The 17,673-nt window shown below is 43.0% G+C and overlaps 1 long non-coding RNA gene across 1 annotated transcript in view; it reads left to right on the top strand.

Moving 5' to 3' along the window:
* The window catches only part of LOC309354410, a 35,197-nt gene extending 32,195 nt beyond the window's left edge, over window positions 1-3,002 (top strand). The window contains exon 3 of the long non-coding RNA XR_014162271.1: window positions 2,709-3,002. This is a non-coding gene — a long non-coding RNA (uncharacterized lncRNA). The remainder of the gene's footprint in view (window positions 1-2,708) is intronic.
* The last annotated feature ends 14,671 nt before the right edge of the window (window positions 3,003-17,673 follow it).

Raw genomic sequence — 17,673 nt, 5'->3', positions numbered from 1 at the left:
CATATTTCCCTCAGTTAATAAATATTATGATGGTGCTATGCTAACCTATCTAAGAAATTGGTTTCATCCAGACAGATCCATAATTCTTGAGCAGGAGACTCTATCAATAAACTTAAAAAAAATAGTTTATGGGATTATACTAGATCTGATAGAGAGACTAAACTCTTGTCCTGCTATATTTGATATCCAACATAAATATAAACAAAAAAATTGGCCCAGGACTATTACTACTCACAGCTCCATGTTATAATAAAGAGATGGAGAAAACTTTCAGGAAATTTATGGAAAATGTGTGGCTTTACTGAACTGAAAAACTATTTATGGATGGCACCTTTAAGACCTATTAAGTGATAAAAGTAGAGATACAACAGCACTGAACACAGCTTTCCAATATCTGCAGTTCTTAAATATTGTTAATAAACTAGCTAACAAATACAGACCTTTTCAAGTATCTACTAAATTAGGAAAGTTAATGTCAAATGAACATTCAGTAAAATTTCAATAAAATAATTGACTCAGCTTATTTCACATATACAACCATCACATAATTCTAAGTTTAAATGAGGAAGTGATTTTGCCAAATAAACTCCTCTTTCGTAGGAATGTGCCAACCGCAAGATTGTTTGGTCACATAAATCAGAAATTGTCCCAAAGCAGAAACAAAGTCAGAGGGGTCTGCATCACCCCTGGTGGAATGTATTTTATGAATGTATTTTATGAGTCAGTTTTTTTCCAGAAATGGCAATGAACACGACTCTTAAGACCACAGATCCTTGCTTGAAAGATCACTAGAGAGTGGCAACCAACAAACAGAGAATTCATTGTTGAGAATTACGATGGTGCCATGGTAATAACATCACCCTCACCATCAAGATAAACAACTGAATTACTTGGCTGGATAAAAACTCCTCCTTGACAGCAAAAGTATGAAAACAGGCCTTTAATATATCTACAAGTCCTACAATATCAGACCTCAAGTTCGTCCTTCATTTAGTACTGACAACAAGGGTTGTGTTCACCCCATTACATCCCACCTCCTTTTCCAGCAACTTCCAGGTTGTGGTAGTGCCCTGTGCAGAAAAGCTGTCTTTGCCTGTGTATGGATGTGATGGGGGCTTTTTTTGGAGTAGAATTAATCAGGACCACCTGCTTCCAATGAGCTGAGCATTACTCCTGTATCCTACATACAAATGACTGTGAAGTGTGGCATCCCAGTCTAGGACCAGTATTCCCAAATTGCGTATGTGCTCATCTTCCCCTGGAAAGCAGAACATAAACTCTGTACTAAATGCTGTTGTACTGGAAATAAATTCCGCAGAGGTTTTGCAGGTCAGAAGAATTAATTCCACATTCTATGTCAATTACTGAGGAAATTAGTTTTTAAGAGATTATAGGACTCTTCAGCAATCATCATACAGGATCCTCATGATTCCTCTCAGTTGCATTAATTTTAGCTGGCTTAATAATTTATTCAAGCACAACAGAGGAAGGCATCTTCTCACTAAGCAATGAAAGCAATATTATTGATCGTGTCCTAATTCCTACACATCTGGTCCAGCATCATTGCGTATACTGCTCTCATTTAAAGCTCCAAACAGTTCCAGTTTGCACAACACCTCTCCCCTTTTATAAGAAAGAAGAAGAAGAGGAATGGGAACCAGACAGCTCTGCTGTTGGGGTTTCGAATGGCAGTGTCCAGTTTACGTAATCTCCCATAAAAGGAATAGTGCCACCCCAAGTATACGTGTTCGGTGAACCACCATGTGTTTCAGAGCTTGACACAAAGCAGGGATCAAATCAATCACCATTACAAGTATATGAATTTAAGCCAAGGCTCATCGTACTTGTGATGGACAGAGGGTATGAGACAGAAAGAATAAGATGCTCCATTTTTGCCTTTGCCCTGGCCATGTTTCAATATACGTGTTTCCAGACAAACCCATTTAAGCACCTAACTTTGGTCAGTGATTGACACCTGCTCCTCTGAAGAAGATAAAGGATGATAAGACACAGTGATGGCCTGGAGCGGACCAAATGGGGAGGAAACCGCTTCAATGCCAGGGGGGTTCTGTGTGGATATAGGAAATGCCATATCTGTATGTTGCGGGTGCTTTGGTTGGAGAGAGGCCTCAGATGCTAATTGCAGGGTCCTGGGGGGACGCGTGTGGCTTTGTGGTCTAAACCACTGAGCCTCTTGGGCTTGCTGATCAGAAGGTCAGTGGTTCAAATCCCCACAAAGGGGTGAGCTCCTGTTGCTCTGTCCCAACGTCTGCCAACCTAGCAGTTCAAAAGCACGGCTGTGCAAGTAGATAAATAAGTACCGCTGTGGTGGGAAGGTAAACGGCGTTTCCGTGTGCTCTGGTTTCCATCATGGTGTTCTGTTGCACCAGAAGCGGTTTAGTCCTGCTGGCCACATGATCCGGAAAGCTGTCTGTGGTCAAACTCCAGCATCCTTGGCCTGAAAGTGAGATGAGTGCCGCAACCCCATAGTCGCCTTTGACTGGACTTAACTGTCCAGGGGTCCTTTACCTTTACTGGGTCAGTTTCATATGAGGAGAAGCGGACCTTGAGGCATTGTGGTCCTGAACTGTTTAAGGCTTTACAGAACTGTATTCAGAGGCAGCCCAATGTATAAAGCATTGCAGTAATTTAACCTAGAGGTTGCCACAGCATAGACAACAGGAATTTGGCTATCCCTTTCCAGAGAGTGGCAAAGCTGGGCCACCAGCTGAAGCTGATGGAAGGCAGTCTGCACCACTGAGGCCACCTGAGCCTCAAGGAACAGCAAAGGATCCAGGAGTACCCCAAGCTATGTTCCTGCTCCTTCAGAGGGAGTGTAACCCCATGAAGAGCAGGCAACCTCCCATCTATCCAGACTAGGGAGCCACCAACTAACAGAACCTCAGTTTTATCTGGATTGAGCTTCACCCTGTTGTCGTCGTGTTTTTTAAATCACTTTATGCAACTATCTTATTATGTCCCTATGCACATTTGTATTTCAACAAAGGCCTATCTTTCCACATGGAGCCTCCATCCTTTTCTTTTTTATATTTATAAAATTTTCAAATTTTACAATAAAAGAAAAACATTCCATTTGAATTATACATCCAATTTATACAATTTATACATCCAATTCTAACCTTTCCACTTTCAGACTTCCTTCAGCCTTTCTGGAAATTTTCATGTTTTCACAATTGTTCACATTTCTTGCATCTGTATTGTTTTGGTTTTTTTAAACCAAATTAATCTTAACAATTATTATAAAACAATATTTCTTTCCATTATTATCACAGAGCTTCTTGAAAACCTACAAATGTTAATTGAGCTTCACATATATTCTTAATATACTCTGTAAATTTATTCCAGTCCTCGGTAAATCTCTGGTCTCGCCGGTTCCGAATTTTCCCCGTAAGCTTGTCTAGTTCTGCGTATTCCATCAACTTCATTCTCCATTCTTCTTTCGTCGGGATTTCTTCCTGTTTCCATTTTTGAGCCACCAAAATTCTTGCCGCTGTTACTGCGGCCTCCATCCTTTTCTTTTGATTTACTAGACCTCCAGTCTATGAACCCCTTTTAAATTTACCCAACATCTCCACCAACCTAATGCTCATCCAGATCTTCTGGGCCACTGCAAGAAGTAACCTGTACATTTTGGATTTCATATGTTGTTGTCCCAATCCTAGCCCCACCCCACGAAAAAAAAGAGAAAAGGGGCTGGAGGGGGTCAGAAAACCTTTGACCAATGCAGTTTCTGAATCCTGGATTATAAACAACTGCCTTTCTTTTAGCAGGAGTTCACTGATGCCTCTTAATAACTGCAACCTAGCCAGCATCAGATAGCAAGCATGTTGTTTCAGAAAAGATTATGTAAAATCCCTTGCAAAGCTCTGAAATAATTCAGTTTACACCTATGGCAGCAAATTAACATGCCGTCAGAGACGCTATCATGGAGGTAGCTGTTGCTATCAAAACAAATTTGCATTAATTTATTTGAATGCTGACGATAAACCTTGACAATCCGGGTTGGTAGCTGTTTTGCTGCTAAATCAAATCAGTGGAACCGGAATACATCAACCACTTACTGCTGTACACAAAACTAAATCAAGGTGCCATTGATCAAGAAGCCTAAGGGTAGCCATGATCTTAAAAAACCTTCAGCTACATTTCAACGTCAATAGATCTGTTCCCCTTAAGCTTACTGATAGTAGCTCATGAATGCCCACGAGAAAATATCATTAAGCTACAAAAAAGGGAGGAATGTCAGGCATGATACAGCCATTCGTGTAGGTGCAGTTCTGAGCCAATGAAGAGTCCTCAAACGACCCTTTCCCAATTGCCTTAGCTGTTCCTTGTCACTTTGGATTATTCAGCGGTGCCCAGTTAGGTAAAGGTAAAGGTACCCCTGCCCGTACGGGCCAGTCTTGACAGACTCTGGGGTTGTGCGCCCATCTCACTTAAGAGGCCGGGGGCCAGCGCTGTCCGAAGACACTTCCGGGTCACGTGGCCAGTGTGACAAAGCTGCATCTGGCGAGCCAGAGCCGCACACGGAAACGCCGTTTACCTTCCCACTGGTAAGCGGTCCCTATTTATCTACTTGCACCCGGAGGTGCTTTCGAACTGCTAGGTTGGCAGGCGCTGGGACCGAGCAGCGGGAGCGCACCCCGCCGCAGGGATTCGAACTGCCAACCTTTTGATCGGCAAGTCCTAGGCGCTGAGGCTTTAACCCACAGCGCCACCTGCGTCCCTGGTGCCCAGTTATTTGTATGGAAAAACCAACCAGTGGTGGCAGTAACTCCCAACCATTCTAGGTTCTTATCAACCGGTCTTCCTAACACAAAGAAACAAATTAACAGAGAAGAAGAAAGGAAATTCACAACAGATCAGCCAGGATACAGTGGACTGGAAAAGAAAATCTCCAAGCCAGATGTGACGTGGAAGCAGCACTTGCACTCATTCCTAATTTTGTTCATGAGGGTTACCAACACGAACAAGTATTCATGAAACACAGTATGAAAAGGAGTCTTGAAGCCATATTGGGCACAATCATACCAAAATTTATTCTTCCACACACACAAGTGGCTGCATACACACTGGTTATCTAGAACTGTCATTGGATTTTTTGCGATCGATGTCCCCACAATCTGCCAAGGCTATAATAAAATCTAGGTTGTGGGACATTGAACGCCAGGAACTCACAGCAGCAGCAGAGAAAACATGTTCCCCTCTTAACTTTCAACTTTCTTGGGCACATGAAATTAACCACAATTATCCTGAATTTCACCGGCCAGGTTTAATTCAAATCCTTCAAACCTCCTATGGGGAAGTTTCTTGGGAATGGTGGAAGGAGAAAGAATTTGCCCATGTGAAGACCATCAGTTGGAAACTCTTACACATATGGTTCTTAAATGCAAACTATATGTTGATCTCCGCTAGCAGTTCCTCGATCAACTCTGCATCCCCAAATGGAAACCATAGTTAGAGGTCATACATTTTCTATTACAGTGGTACCTTGGGTTACATACGCTTCAGGTTACATACGCTTCAGGTTACAGACTCTGCTAACCCAGAAATATTACCTCGGGTGAAGAACTTTGCTTCAGGATGAGAACAGAAATCGTGCAGCAGCGGTGCAGCGGCAGCGGGTGGCCCCATTAGCTAAAGTGGTGCTTCAGGTTAAGAACAGTTTCAGGTTAAGAACAGACCTCCAGAACGAATTAAGTTCTTAACCCAAGGTACCCCTGTATTGGGAAATAATCAGGAGCTCATCAAGTTAGTGGCTAAATATCTTTATCTGTTTTTTTGTCGTCAAAACACATTGCAGATGTCTGATCTCCCTGGAAACCTAGAGATGTAAGGTTAGACTGCTTTGCCTCTTTCATTTGACAAATATTTTGTGTCACTGGGAAGGCGGTAATTCTGTATTGATTTGCTATGGATGTTTGTATGTGATGCCAATAAAAGGTTTGATCATGATGGTTATCTAGAAGAGGGAAAGATGTTCGTGAATAAAAGGAACACAAGGATGCAAGAAACGACATGCTCCAGTTCTGGAGTTAATTTTAGAAACTCTCCAAAGTTAAACCCAGAAGGCAATCTGGGCAAAGTGTTGAGCATAGCCAATTCATGGAACAATAGCAGATTGGAACTGGGGAAATCTGCTCATCACTAATTTGATTCATGTGCTGCAGAGGTGGGTCCTGTATTATTACTAAATCAACCGGCTTTTTGTAAGAAAGAAGTACCTTCAAATGAGCCATTTCCTGATTGCAAAACTACTGTAATCTGGCAACTGAGTCTTACTGCATGGAAATACAGCTGTCATATTTAGCTTTAAATGTAGGAATAATTAAAAATGATTGCTGCAGTTGGAAAACCAGCTGCATGGCTTGCCCCCTCCAAGATGAGTCATCTATTTTACTGAACACCAGAACAGACTACCAAATATCCTACAGCAATTTCTGAACTAGAAACAAGGAGGGAGAAACTTTTCCTTTTGCTCTAAAACTAACACTTCTAATCTTATTTATAACCCAGTGATGCTAGGTTTATATATCTATATAGATCTATTTATATCTATCTATCTATCATCTATCTATCTATCTATCTATCTATCTATCTATCTATCTATCATCTATCATCTATCTATCTATCTATCTATCTATCTATCTATCTATCTATCTATCTATCTATCTATCATCTATCTATCTATCTATCATCTATCTATCATCTATCTATCTATCTATCTATCTATCTATCTATCTATCTATCTATCTATCTATCTATCATCTATCTATCTATCTATCATCTATCTATCATCTATCTATCTATCTATCATCAAAAATCCTACGCCAAACTGCCATTTTAAAAAAAATTGCTGACGTATGCTATTTCTTCCAAGATTTTGCATTTATAATTTGTATAACTGGTATTTTCCCCATGATATTAAAACACCTATGGGTTCTATTTCCAATTTGTAACTATAGATTTTTTCCAATTACTTCAATTCAATCACTCCTCCAAACATTGCAAATTTCACTCCGTTGTGCTGCTCAGAGCAGCAGGTAGATTTCAGACTTTTGTTTGCATGTTTGCTTCTGAGGTGCATGAGAGCTGGAGTTTCCAGTGCATCCTTGTACACTGAATTAGGCCTGGGAGCAAACAGAAAAAAAACAAAACAAACCCAATTCATATGCATCCAAGTGGTAAACTCAGTGAGCATGCTCAGGCCATGTGGATAAGGCTTATAACCAACTCCCTTCTCTTGCGGGGGCCCAATTAGTGCCAGTGCCTTCCGTTAAGAGTTTGGGTGTAATCCTTGGCGCCTCCCTTTCCATGGAGGCGCAAGTTACAGCAACAGCCAAGGCAACGTTTTTCCACCTTCATCATATCAAGCAGTTGGTCCCTTACCTTTCCCGCCCTGACCTGGCCACAGTGATCCATGTGATGGTCACCTCCAGGCTTGACTACTGTAATTCGCTCTACGCGGAGCTGCCCTTGAAGCTGTCCCAGAAACTCCAGCGGGTACAGAATGCTGCAGCGAGGCTCCTCACGGGGTCTCCGCCATGGGAGCATATTCACCCAGTGCTTTTCCAGCTGCGCTGGCACCCGGTGGAGTACAGGGTCAGGTTCAAGATGCTGGTTTTGACCTTTAAACCCCTCCACGGCAAAGGACCCTCGTACCTATGGGACCGCCTCTCCTGGTATGACCCACGGCGGATGTTAAGGTCCATACATAGCAACACCCTAGAGGTCCCGGGCCCTAAGGAAGTTAGATTAGCCTCAACCAGAGCCAGGGCCTTTTCAACTCTGGCTCCGGCCTGGTGGAACACTCTGTCTCATGAGACCAGGGCCCTGGAGGATCTGATTTCTTTCCGCAGGGCCTGTAAGACAGAGTTGTTGCACCTGGCCTTTGGCTTGGAATCAATTTGATTCCCTCCCCCTCTTTCTTTTTTCCTTTCTCCTTCTGTGCTGGAACTCCTATTTGGGGAGTTCCCTGGCTTTTTTCTGGCCCACATAGGACCAGTCTGGATAGTTGGCCTTGGTGAAGGCTTGATGTTTTTATCCCCCAAAAAAGTTTTTGATTGAGTTTCCACTGAAATGAGGCTGCATTTTAATGCATTTTAATGTTTTAATGCTGTATTTTAATCTTGTTTTAAGCTGTATTTCAATCGTTTTTATATTTGGTGTTAGTTGCCCTGAGCCTGGTCTTGGCTGGGGAGGGCAGGGTATAAATATTGTTGTTGTTGTTGTTACATCTCAGCAATTGACAGCCAGTTATCTGGGCTGCCAAATCCAGTCAAAACAGATACTTCCGTTTGGGAAGTGGGGTGCTAAAATTATAAGTTTAATGTGCATAAAATGTCATATATTTGAAATGTGTTGTATTCGGAAACTTATGTAGAGGCATGCAATTTGCAAAACGAGTCAGCAGCATGGGCTTGCCCCTGGAACTACAGGTGCCCAGAGCCATGTGCCATCACCGGGGTGCATCCACATTATGTCATCGCACCCCCCATCATGTTGATGTCACTCTCACACATAGCAGGGTGTGGTGATGTAGCATGCGCATGCCAGTGGGTGTGATGGCTCAGTGCATGCATCCCCCCCCCAGCGTGCATGCGTGGCTGTGCCGCACTTTGTGGGTGCCCCCTCCCTTAAAATGTTGTGGTAGCCAGGGCACCCAAGGCCCCAGGGACTCCCACTTGGACTACTGCAATGCGCTCTACGTGGGGCTACCTTTGAAGGTGACTCGGAAACTACAACTAATCCAGAATGTGGCAGCTAGACTGGTGACTGGGGGCAGCTGCCGAGACCACATAACACCGGTCTTGAAAGACCTACATTGGCTCCCAGTACGTTTCCGAGCACAATTCAAAGTGTTGGTGCTGACCTTTAAAGCCCTAAACGGCCTCGGCCCAGTATACTTGAAGGAGCGTCTCCACCCCCATCGTTCTGCCCGGACGCTGAGGTCCAGCGCCAAGGGGCTTCTGGCGGTTCCCTCATTGCGAGAAGCAAAGCTACAGGGTACCAGGCAGAGGGCCTTCTCGGTAGTGGGGCCTGCCCTGTGGAACGCCCTCCCATCAGATGTCAAAGCAATAAATAACTACCTGACATTCAGAAGACATCTTAAGGCAGCCCTGTTCAGGGAAGTTTTTAATCTGTGATATTTTAGTGTATTTTTGGTTTCTATGGAAGCCGCCCAGAGTGGCTGGGGAAACCCAGCCAGATGGGCGGGGTACAAATAATAAATTATTATTATTATTATTACTTGGTGCCTATGAAGCGAGTTGTGTATTAGACAAGGAGGTTTAACTGTGGCAGGAGAGGGTGGAGATTTCCATTTCATTTTTTAAAAAGCCATTTGTTTTATAAAGCTTGAAAAACAAAAAAAAGGCGTTATACAGAATCAATACAAATATCAAGAGTTTTTAACGTAGAAACGAAAATAAATAAAAGGAAAAGTCTTCCAATTCTGTAAAAGCTTGGGCAAAACTCTTGCTTCATAATAACATCCACCTTTTACTTTCTATAAACCAACCTTTTATTCAGTCTTTAAACCCAGCTATCACAACCCTCACTTTCCTTTTTGTGCAAAAAGTCCACAAGGGGTTCCCGATCATTAATAAATGTCAACAATGATTTTTCTCTAATTAAGTGCATCAACTTTGCTATCTCAGACAAATTCATTAATTTCAATAACCATTCTTCCATAGGAGGTTAATAATAAGTCCTCCCATCTTTGTGCATATGACAATCTAACCACTGTGATCATATATCCCTATAATCTTCCATATTATTTTTCTAGTTGTATAAGAAGGTTCCATTTCCATGTGTATGCTAAGTGATTATTAAACCTTGGGAAGTTGGAGAACCCAGCAGTCATTGGAGCCAGTGAGTCAGCCCAGTGTTGTTGAACAAGGAAGTTGCTTGTACAGGATCTTTCTCTGGGATCAGAGAGAGGGGAAAATTTTGGACTTAAAGAAGAGTGGATTGCATTGCTAGTTTGTTTAAGCGCAATATTTTATTTTGTATTTGCAATTTGTAACTAGTTTAAGACTGTTTGCAGTGAAACATTTTGCAACTCTTTCTTGTGGCGGAGAGGTCATTAGTATATGCTCTGCACAAAGTCCAAATCAGGGATTCCATTTGCATCAACTCTTGCAGTGCCAGAGTTACGTATAAGCTAAATAAGCTATAGCTTAGGCCCCCACTCCCTTGCCCCCCCAATATACTTCTTCTTAATTGTATTTACTATTAATATGCTTCTTCTTAATTGTATCTCAGTTCAACAATTACTTTGATAAAATACATATTTTGTTATGTGCAAATGATTTTAGATACCTATTAGGTCCATAAATTACCATATAGAATACATTCAATATGTTGTTGTCAAAGGTTAGTTGGACATATAAAGGGCACCATTACCTCCAGTAGGTAAAGGTAAAGGGACCCCTGACCATTAGGTCCAGTCGTGGCCGACTCTGGGGTTGCGGCACTCATCTCGCTTTGCTAGCCGAGGGAGCCGGTGTACATCTTCTGGATCATGTGGCCAGCATGACTAAGCCGCTTATGGCAAACCAGAGTAGCGCACGGAAACGCCGTTTACCTTCCCGCCGGAGCGGTACCTATTTATCTACTTGCACTGCTAGGTTGGCAGGAGCAGGGACCGAGCAACGAGAGCTCACCCCGACGCGGGGATTCAAACTGCTGACCTTCTGATCAGCAAGTCCTAGGCTCTGTGGTTTAACCCACAGCGCCACCCGCATCCCTCTCCAGTACCTTAGGGCCTCATCGAAACTAAATCCGGCCCTGGGTGAGTGGCAGGAAGCTCCCCAACTGTGCCAACATTCTGAGACTTTTTTCTTCATGAAAAAAAAAGGATTTAAAACTGAGTTTTCTCTTCTTCTTCTTCTTCTTCTTCTTCTTCTTCTTCTGTCTGGGAAAGCTGAGAAAACCATCGTAATTATGACTCAGGCCACAGGAACTTGTCTCTCAGTAGCAAATTAGTAGTATTCAGCATCTCGGATTGTGCCTGGAAAAGAATGTTCCTCTACTGCAGATGCTGGAATACAATTGCAGGGATCTATGTATATCAGAATATCTTTACTCAATGCCCTTGATGATAAATTGATAATTGTCTTGGGCATTAACAGAGTGTTTAATCAAATACAACTGCAAAGATTTTTGAAATGCTAGAAGGAGAAATGATACTTTCTTTTAGGGATTTCTGCCAATAAGGAGGACATTTGAAATAGCAACTTTCAAGGTCCCATGCTGCAATTGGTTATTTCCCCTTCCCCATCAGTCCCACTGAAATGTCATACTGATGATAAATTACACATAACAGTGTCATTACATTGGCAGAGATGACAACAGGGACTTGTTTGAACTTTTAAAAAACTTTAAATATCTAAAATAAATGACTGCATTAAAGATTTTGCTAGGAACAGAAGAAGAAGAAAACCCCTCACTCATTAGTCAGGATGCATCCGCCTGCCATATATTTTGGAAAATTAGAATTTTGTTCTTTCTGAAGAATAGTCTTTCTGATTTAAACTATAAGCTTAACAGAGTGAAGGAAACAACATATAATATCCCAGGGACTCATTAGTTTATTTTATTTTTCTATTCCACTTCCACTCCTTACATTTGTTTATGTATTGGAACATTTCAATATGTGAAATGCAGAAGCCATTCAATTTTTCTAAAATAACCTTCACTGGAGCAGGAAAAACCCAACACTTTGGGGATTAGGTTGATCAAAATACTCCAGGAATCTGTACGGAGAATGGCATACTTGGTAAAAGATGCTGAAAGTTACCAAAACAACAACAACCCAACTGAGTTCACTTTCACTCCTCTTTGGATCAGGTAGCAGAACCTCGACATGCCCTTACATCATGATCTCATGGATTTCCCCAATTCTGACGTACAGCAGGTTTGGGGAAATTCATTATGTCCCAATCTCAGGAGGAGAGCTGTCAGAGACATGGCCCGCAGAGGAATAGGCAGAGGGGGAGGAAGAGGCAGAGGTAAACAGAAGGCTGCCTATCAGGGCTATCTAAAGCATATCTGGTGCATAGCTCCCTCCGGCGCCACCCCTCCCTCCGTTTCCCAGAGTTTTTTAGGGAGGACGGCACTGCCAGCAAGGCTGGTGGAGGTGGGCAATGGCTGGAGGGTGGCTCCTCTGGTGGAGAAGAGGCTGAGGCTGGACACAGCGCCTCCCGGCTCAGCTGGCCACTTCGTGCCACTGTGGCCATGGCAGACGGAGGCTCTGGGAAGGACGCTGCTTTGGCACAGCATGGCGGAGGCGACCTGCTGTAGGCGGAGGCGGGCGAGGGCAGCAAGCTGATGCCGGGAGGGGCTGCATCCAGCCTCCACCTCTTGCCTCCCTCCAGAACTTGGTGCCCTGGTGCCCCATGCCACTAGCCTCTATGGGTGAGATGCCCCTGCTGCCTGTCACTCCTGAAAGCAACAACTCAGATGCTGGAACAGGAGGCAGGTAGTAGGAGGGGGTTGGATTCAACTCCAGAGGAAGAGGAATTGCCTGCACCTGAGTCTCCCAGAAGTAGGTATTGCCAAATAAAGCTAAAGGAGTTAAACTGCCAGCTTGCCATGTTGTGCGTGAGAGATGTGCTGAACCTAACAAGGGCCATTTTAAAGATTGAAGCAAAAGTTACATCTGGGGAAAGTTCAATTTTGGTTTTGTGATGCTGGTGGGGGGACTGTTTTGAAGTGGTGGCCACTCCCTGCCCCTAACCTGAAATTCTACTCTTCATAACACTACAGCATCTATCACATTGCACTAGAATCATAAAAGTGTAGATTTGGAAGGGACCCGGAAAGTTGTTTAGTGCAGCTTACTCAAATGCATTATTCCAGGTATGTCCAACTCCCAAGAGGCTGTGATCTACTCACATTATAAAATACTGGCTGTGATCTGGGAGGATAGAGAGAGATACTGCAGTCTATTTACCACAGATGTCCAGTGATCTACCAGTAGATCACGATCTACCTGTTGGATGTGCCTGCATTATTCCAAGGTGGAGTGCTGAGGCATTCAGCTGGTGTGAGGAGCAAGCCCCCAATTTCAGCCTTTCCCACCCACAAAAATCCTTAAAAATGCTACCCACAAATTTTGCACCTGTCTCCATTGTAGGGGCTTGAGGGAATGGGTGCAGACTTCATGCAGGGGCCTAGAAACAGATGAGAATGTGGGGGAAAAGGAATGAGCAAGAAAGGGAATTTTAAAAGGCAGAGGCTTGCTTGACATTGTCATGGTAAGGGTGGAACCAGAACTCAACCCAGGAAAGTCCATATTCTTGTTCTTAACTGCACTCTACGGGTCAATCACAAGGATGGCCTTGAGTGTATATTTATGGTGCTTGCGAAAGTGAAGTCTTTGCCACCCAATGGCTGAACTGGTTGTGGCCTTTGATGGTACAGAGCCTTTGTGAATATTCCAACTTCTTGGCCAATAAATCAGTCTTCTTTTTCACACTCTACCTTCTCTGACAAGAGACAATGTTTGTTTCACTGCGAATCAAAAGTTTTTCAGAAGGGGGATTCCGCCTGATGTTACTAGTACTTTCGCAATAGAGCATTGCGTTGCATGCTGAGGTCCCCCAAAACACCCTCACCGCAATAACTCACACTACACACATAATTTTGTTTAAGGTTTTTGGCATATTTTTGGCCACAACTTTATTAACATACAAATTGTGAGTGGTTGCCTAGGCATTGGTTTTGACTATCTGTCCCCCACCGCCTTGGGGGACAGCACTGACTCCCGGATTCCAGCGAAAGCCAGTGTGGAGGAGCAAGTTCAGGGATAACTGGAGCTGCGACACAGACCCTCAGCTTCTCCCCGCATGCTCCTAGGGGCTTACACGGCCCAAACCCGATTCCAGGGGTTAGGACGAAAGGATGGTAAGCCCCTGAATTCCTTTAACGGAATTCCCTTGCAGCAACAGCATTGGAGGGGCAGGCACAGCCAATCCATACCCCTCCACCAACCAATTTAAACCAATGCCTAACCGCCAACCTTACAAGTTGTGACGATTTGCTAAGTAGTAGGCAAAACCCAAAAGGCACACACTAATCAGCCAGACGGGAAAATTCCTACTAGGCCCCCGCACCAATGCGGACGACTCCATGACAGGCATAGCAAGGTCAAGGCGCAAGCCCAACAAGGGAGGGCGGGCGGGAGATCCGATGTCCACAGCAAAAGAGAAAGCAGCCTGCTGTGGACCCTGCTTAAATACACTCTGATCCCACCCCTAAATTTGCAACATCAAATTTACCCCAGCAACAACAACACACCAATGTTAGGCCCCTTAATCTCCACCTGCCTATTCACAACAGGGTGCTTTGTCCGTCCCCATCCGCAACACGTGCTCTCCCTTAGTGAGAACATGCTTTGTACAAACTCTAAAGAAGACTGCAGTGGGGCCAGGAAGAGGGAAAGAGAGAGAACTGAACAGTGGTGTGAACTAAGGGCTCACTAACACCTCCGTTTTGTATGCACTGGCTTGTGATTTCCACGGAGTGGTCCAAGTGGGATGCTTTGTTTGTTTGTTTTGTCCTACCACTTTCCTCCGGAAAACCCACTGTTTACCGATGAATTGGAACAAATGTCAATCAGGTTTTCTATGGATTGCCATTTGTTCTGATTCAGTGGTAAACAGTCGGTTTTCCTGGGGAAAGCAGTGGGACAAACAAACAAACAAACCCCATTTGCACCCATCATGTCTGGAAACTACTGACCCGTGCCTACAAATTGTGGTAGAAACAGAACCATTGATGAGCCCTATGTATAAAATTTCATGTTTGCAGGATTTTAGTTAGTTGGTGTTTCCTCCTCTTCCTCCTCCTCCTTTTTAAAAAACAAACAAACAAACAAACAAACCCTGCTTTAAAATAGAAGCAATCTGAGGAGAAAAGGAATGTCTGAATGAGCCCTTCCATGGACATTTCGTGAAAGCTGCTGTTCCACTGTAATCACCAGAATAACATTACCGCTCTAATACTACTTTTCCTCTCATAAAATCCACACCTGGTGTTGAAGCAATCCTGGAAATTACGGCCAAAGTGCCTCAAATAATAGCCAAACATCATCAAAGGGCTGTCATTTTGCTAACATATTAGAACACATGCCATCAGAGAAGCTGTATGAGCAATGTCTGGCATGGAAATGCCTGTTTTGTTGCATGTGCAAATAGTATTTCATATTTTTGTCCTTCCTATGGGCTGTGGAAATTCCGCTGTTTACCAGAGCGCTCTCCAAGAAAGACTATAGCTATCAAGAGGCTAAAGACATAATTACCAAATTTGCCTCCTGTCTAATGCCAGATACACAGATTTGTTTATGTGGGAGTGAGACATTTAATTCATTAAAAAAGAAAACAGAGTGCAATCTGGTGGCTGATTCATGTACTGACTGTCTGGTTCACAAGTCACCTAAGCCATAAACCCATTTGGTGGTGGTAAGTAGAGGTGTTTGTGTGTGTATATTAGGGTTGCTACCTTTGTTCTGGCACAATACAGGACAGGGTGGGTGGGGCGATGGGGGGGGCAATTTTTCTTTTCATCTGGTGCTGAAGTGACTTCAAAGCAATTCATTACAATCTATTGCAGCCTAGCAGAATGGTCCCTCTGGAATTTGTCACACACACAAACACAGATATACAAGAATTTGTAAATCTGTCTGTGCTTGGCTAAAGGACCCCTGACAGTTAAGTCCAGTCACGAAGGACTCTGGGGTTGCGGCACTCATCTCACTTTACTGGCCGAGGGAGACAATATTTGTCCGCAGTTTTTCCGGGTCATGTGGCCAGCTCTGGCGAAACCAGAGCAGCACACGGAAACTCCGTTTACCTTCCCATCAGAGCGGAACCTATTTATCTACTTGCACTGGCGTGCTTTCGAACTGCTAGGTTGGCAGGAGCTGGGACCGAGCAACAGGCGCTCACCCCATTGAAGGGATTCGAACCTCCGACCTTCTGATCAGCAAGCCCTAGGCTCAGTGGTTTAGACCACAGCGCCACCCGCATATGCTCATTTTAAAAGTGGCTTTATACTTCACTGAATGTTCCCACCAAACTCATGCATAAATCAATGCAAGCACTCTGTTAATAAGGTGAGATGGGACAATCTCAGTATGTCAGAAACCAGCCGTTCATGTCATTGCTGCTGTGAGTTCCCCAACAGCAATTTTTAGACGTTAAGGTAGCACTGATGAATAAATCACCAGTGTGTGTTTTACAGAGCAGAGGCAGAAACTATACAGATGAACTGGTTAAAAAATGCCTTGTTAATTGCCCATCAATTAATGAAACATATGCAGATGTCACAACAGCAATATCAGATGCCCCTAATGGAACAAAAAAAGGGTGAATATTGCAGAAAAGTTCCATCACTTGCATAGTTATACAAATATGGTTCACATTAAGAAAGATGAGAATAACAATGAGAAAGCTAAAATGCAACTTGTTAGGTCAATTAGTGTTCCCTAAAAATATGTAGAGCCATGGCTCTCTGTGGTCTTACATCATGGGTAGGCAAACTAAGGCCCGGGGGCCGGATCCGGCCCAATCACTTTCTAAATCTGGCCCATGGCTGATCCGGGAATCAGCGTGTTTTTACAAGAGTAGAATGTGTACTTTTATTTCAAATATATCTCTGGGTTATTTGTGGGGCCTGCCTGGTGTTTTTACATTAGTAGAATGTGTGCTTTTAATTAAAATGCATCTCTGGGGTAGTTGTGGGGCATAGGAATTTGTTGATTTTTTTATGAATGAATAAAAAAATATGAGGGACTAGCCCCCTCTGAAAAAGTTTGCTGACCCCGTCTTACATGAAGGTCTTTCCAGCATCAATAAACTCATCTTCCTGACCTAACAGAGACCTAAAGGAACAACACCGTAGCATTCCCATAACTACAAAAGGAGCCCTTCTGAAAGCAGGGTGTGAACAACACACCACAGAGTTTTATCTCAATAGAAGGGGAATTGGGAGGTTTCAAATGACATTCATATGTGCACATTTCTCTGTTACTTTAAACAGTCCAAACACTTATAGATTGTCTTGTTTGCCACAATCAACCCTCGCAGTGTTTCGCACAGAAAATACAGAGGCTTCAAAACAATTCATATAAGCAGCAATCCATTTAAAACACGAAAGAGTTTAAAATAATTTTTGACAGGAAGTCAAGTTTATTAAAAAACAACAACAGCCACAGCACTCCAAGTTTTTTTTTAAAAAAACACACACCACACATTTATAATTTAGATCTATAAAGATCAAGTTTAATTATACTTAAATGCAATGATACTCGGGACACTACATATTTTCCATGGGTACCTGCGACCTTCTGACACACACACACACACACACCCCGTTTATTTTATTTAATGTTTAGAATATTTGCACCAGTAGTGTGTTATGTATGTGTATTATGTAATTGCGTAAATGTATATGTATGTGTTTTATATGTTAATATTTTTTTTTAAAAAAAGAATATTTGCACCAGATAAAAAATGAAAGAAAGCTTAGAATACGTAAAATAGAATAAAATGATATAATGAAGACACGCTGAATTATAATCTATTAAACAACCTCAAACACTTGCAAATGTAGAACACAGGAAAAGGGGGAAGCAGGTAACAATTTGTG

Source organism: Podarcis melisellensis (genome assembly GCF_964234715.1).
Source record: "Podarcis melisellensis genome assembly, chromosome: 13".
NCBI classification, from domain to species: domain Eukaryota; kingdom Metazoa; phylum Chordata; class Lepidosauria; order Squamata; family Lacertidae; genus Podarcis; species Podarcis melisellensis.
Note: the sequence above shows the minus strand (reverse complement) of the source record. Positions and strands in the feature narration are given on the sequence as shown.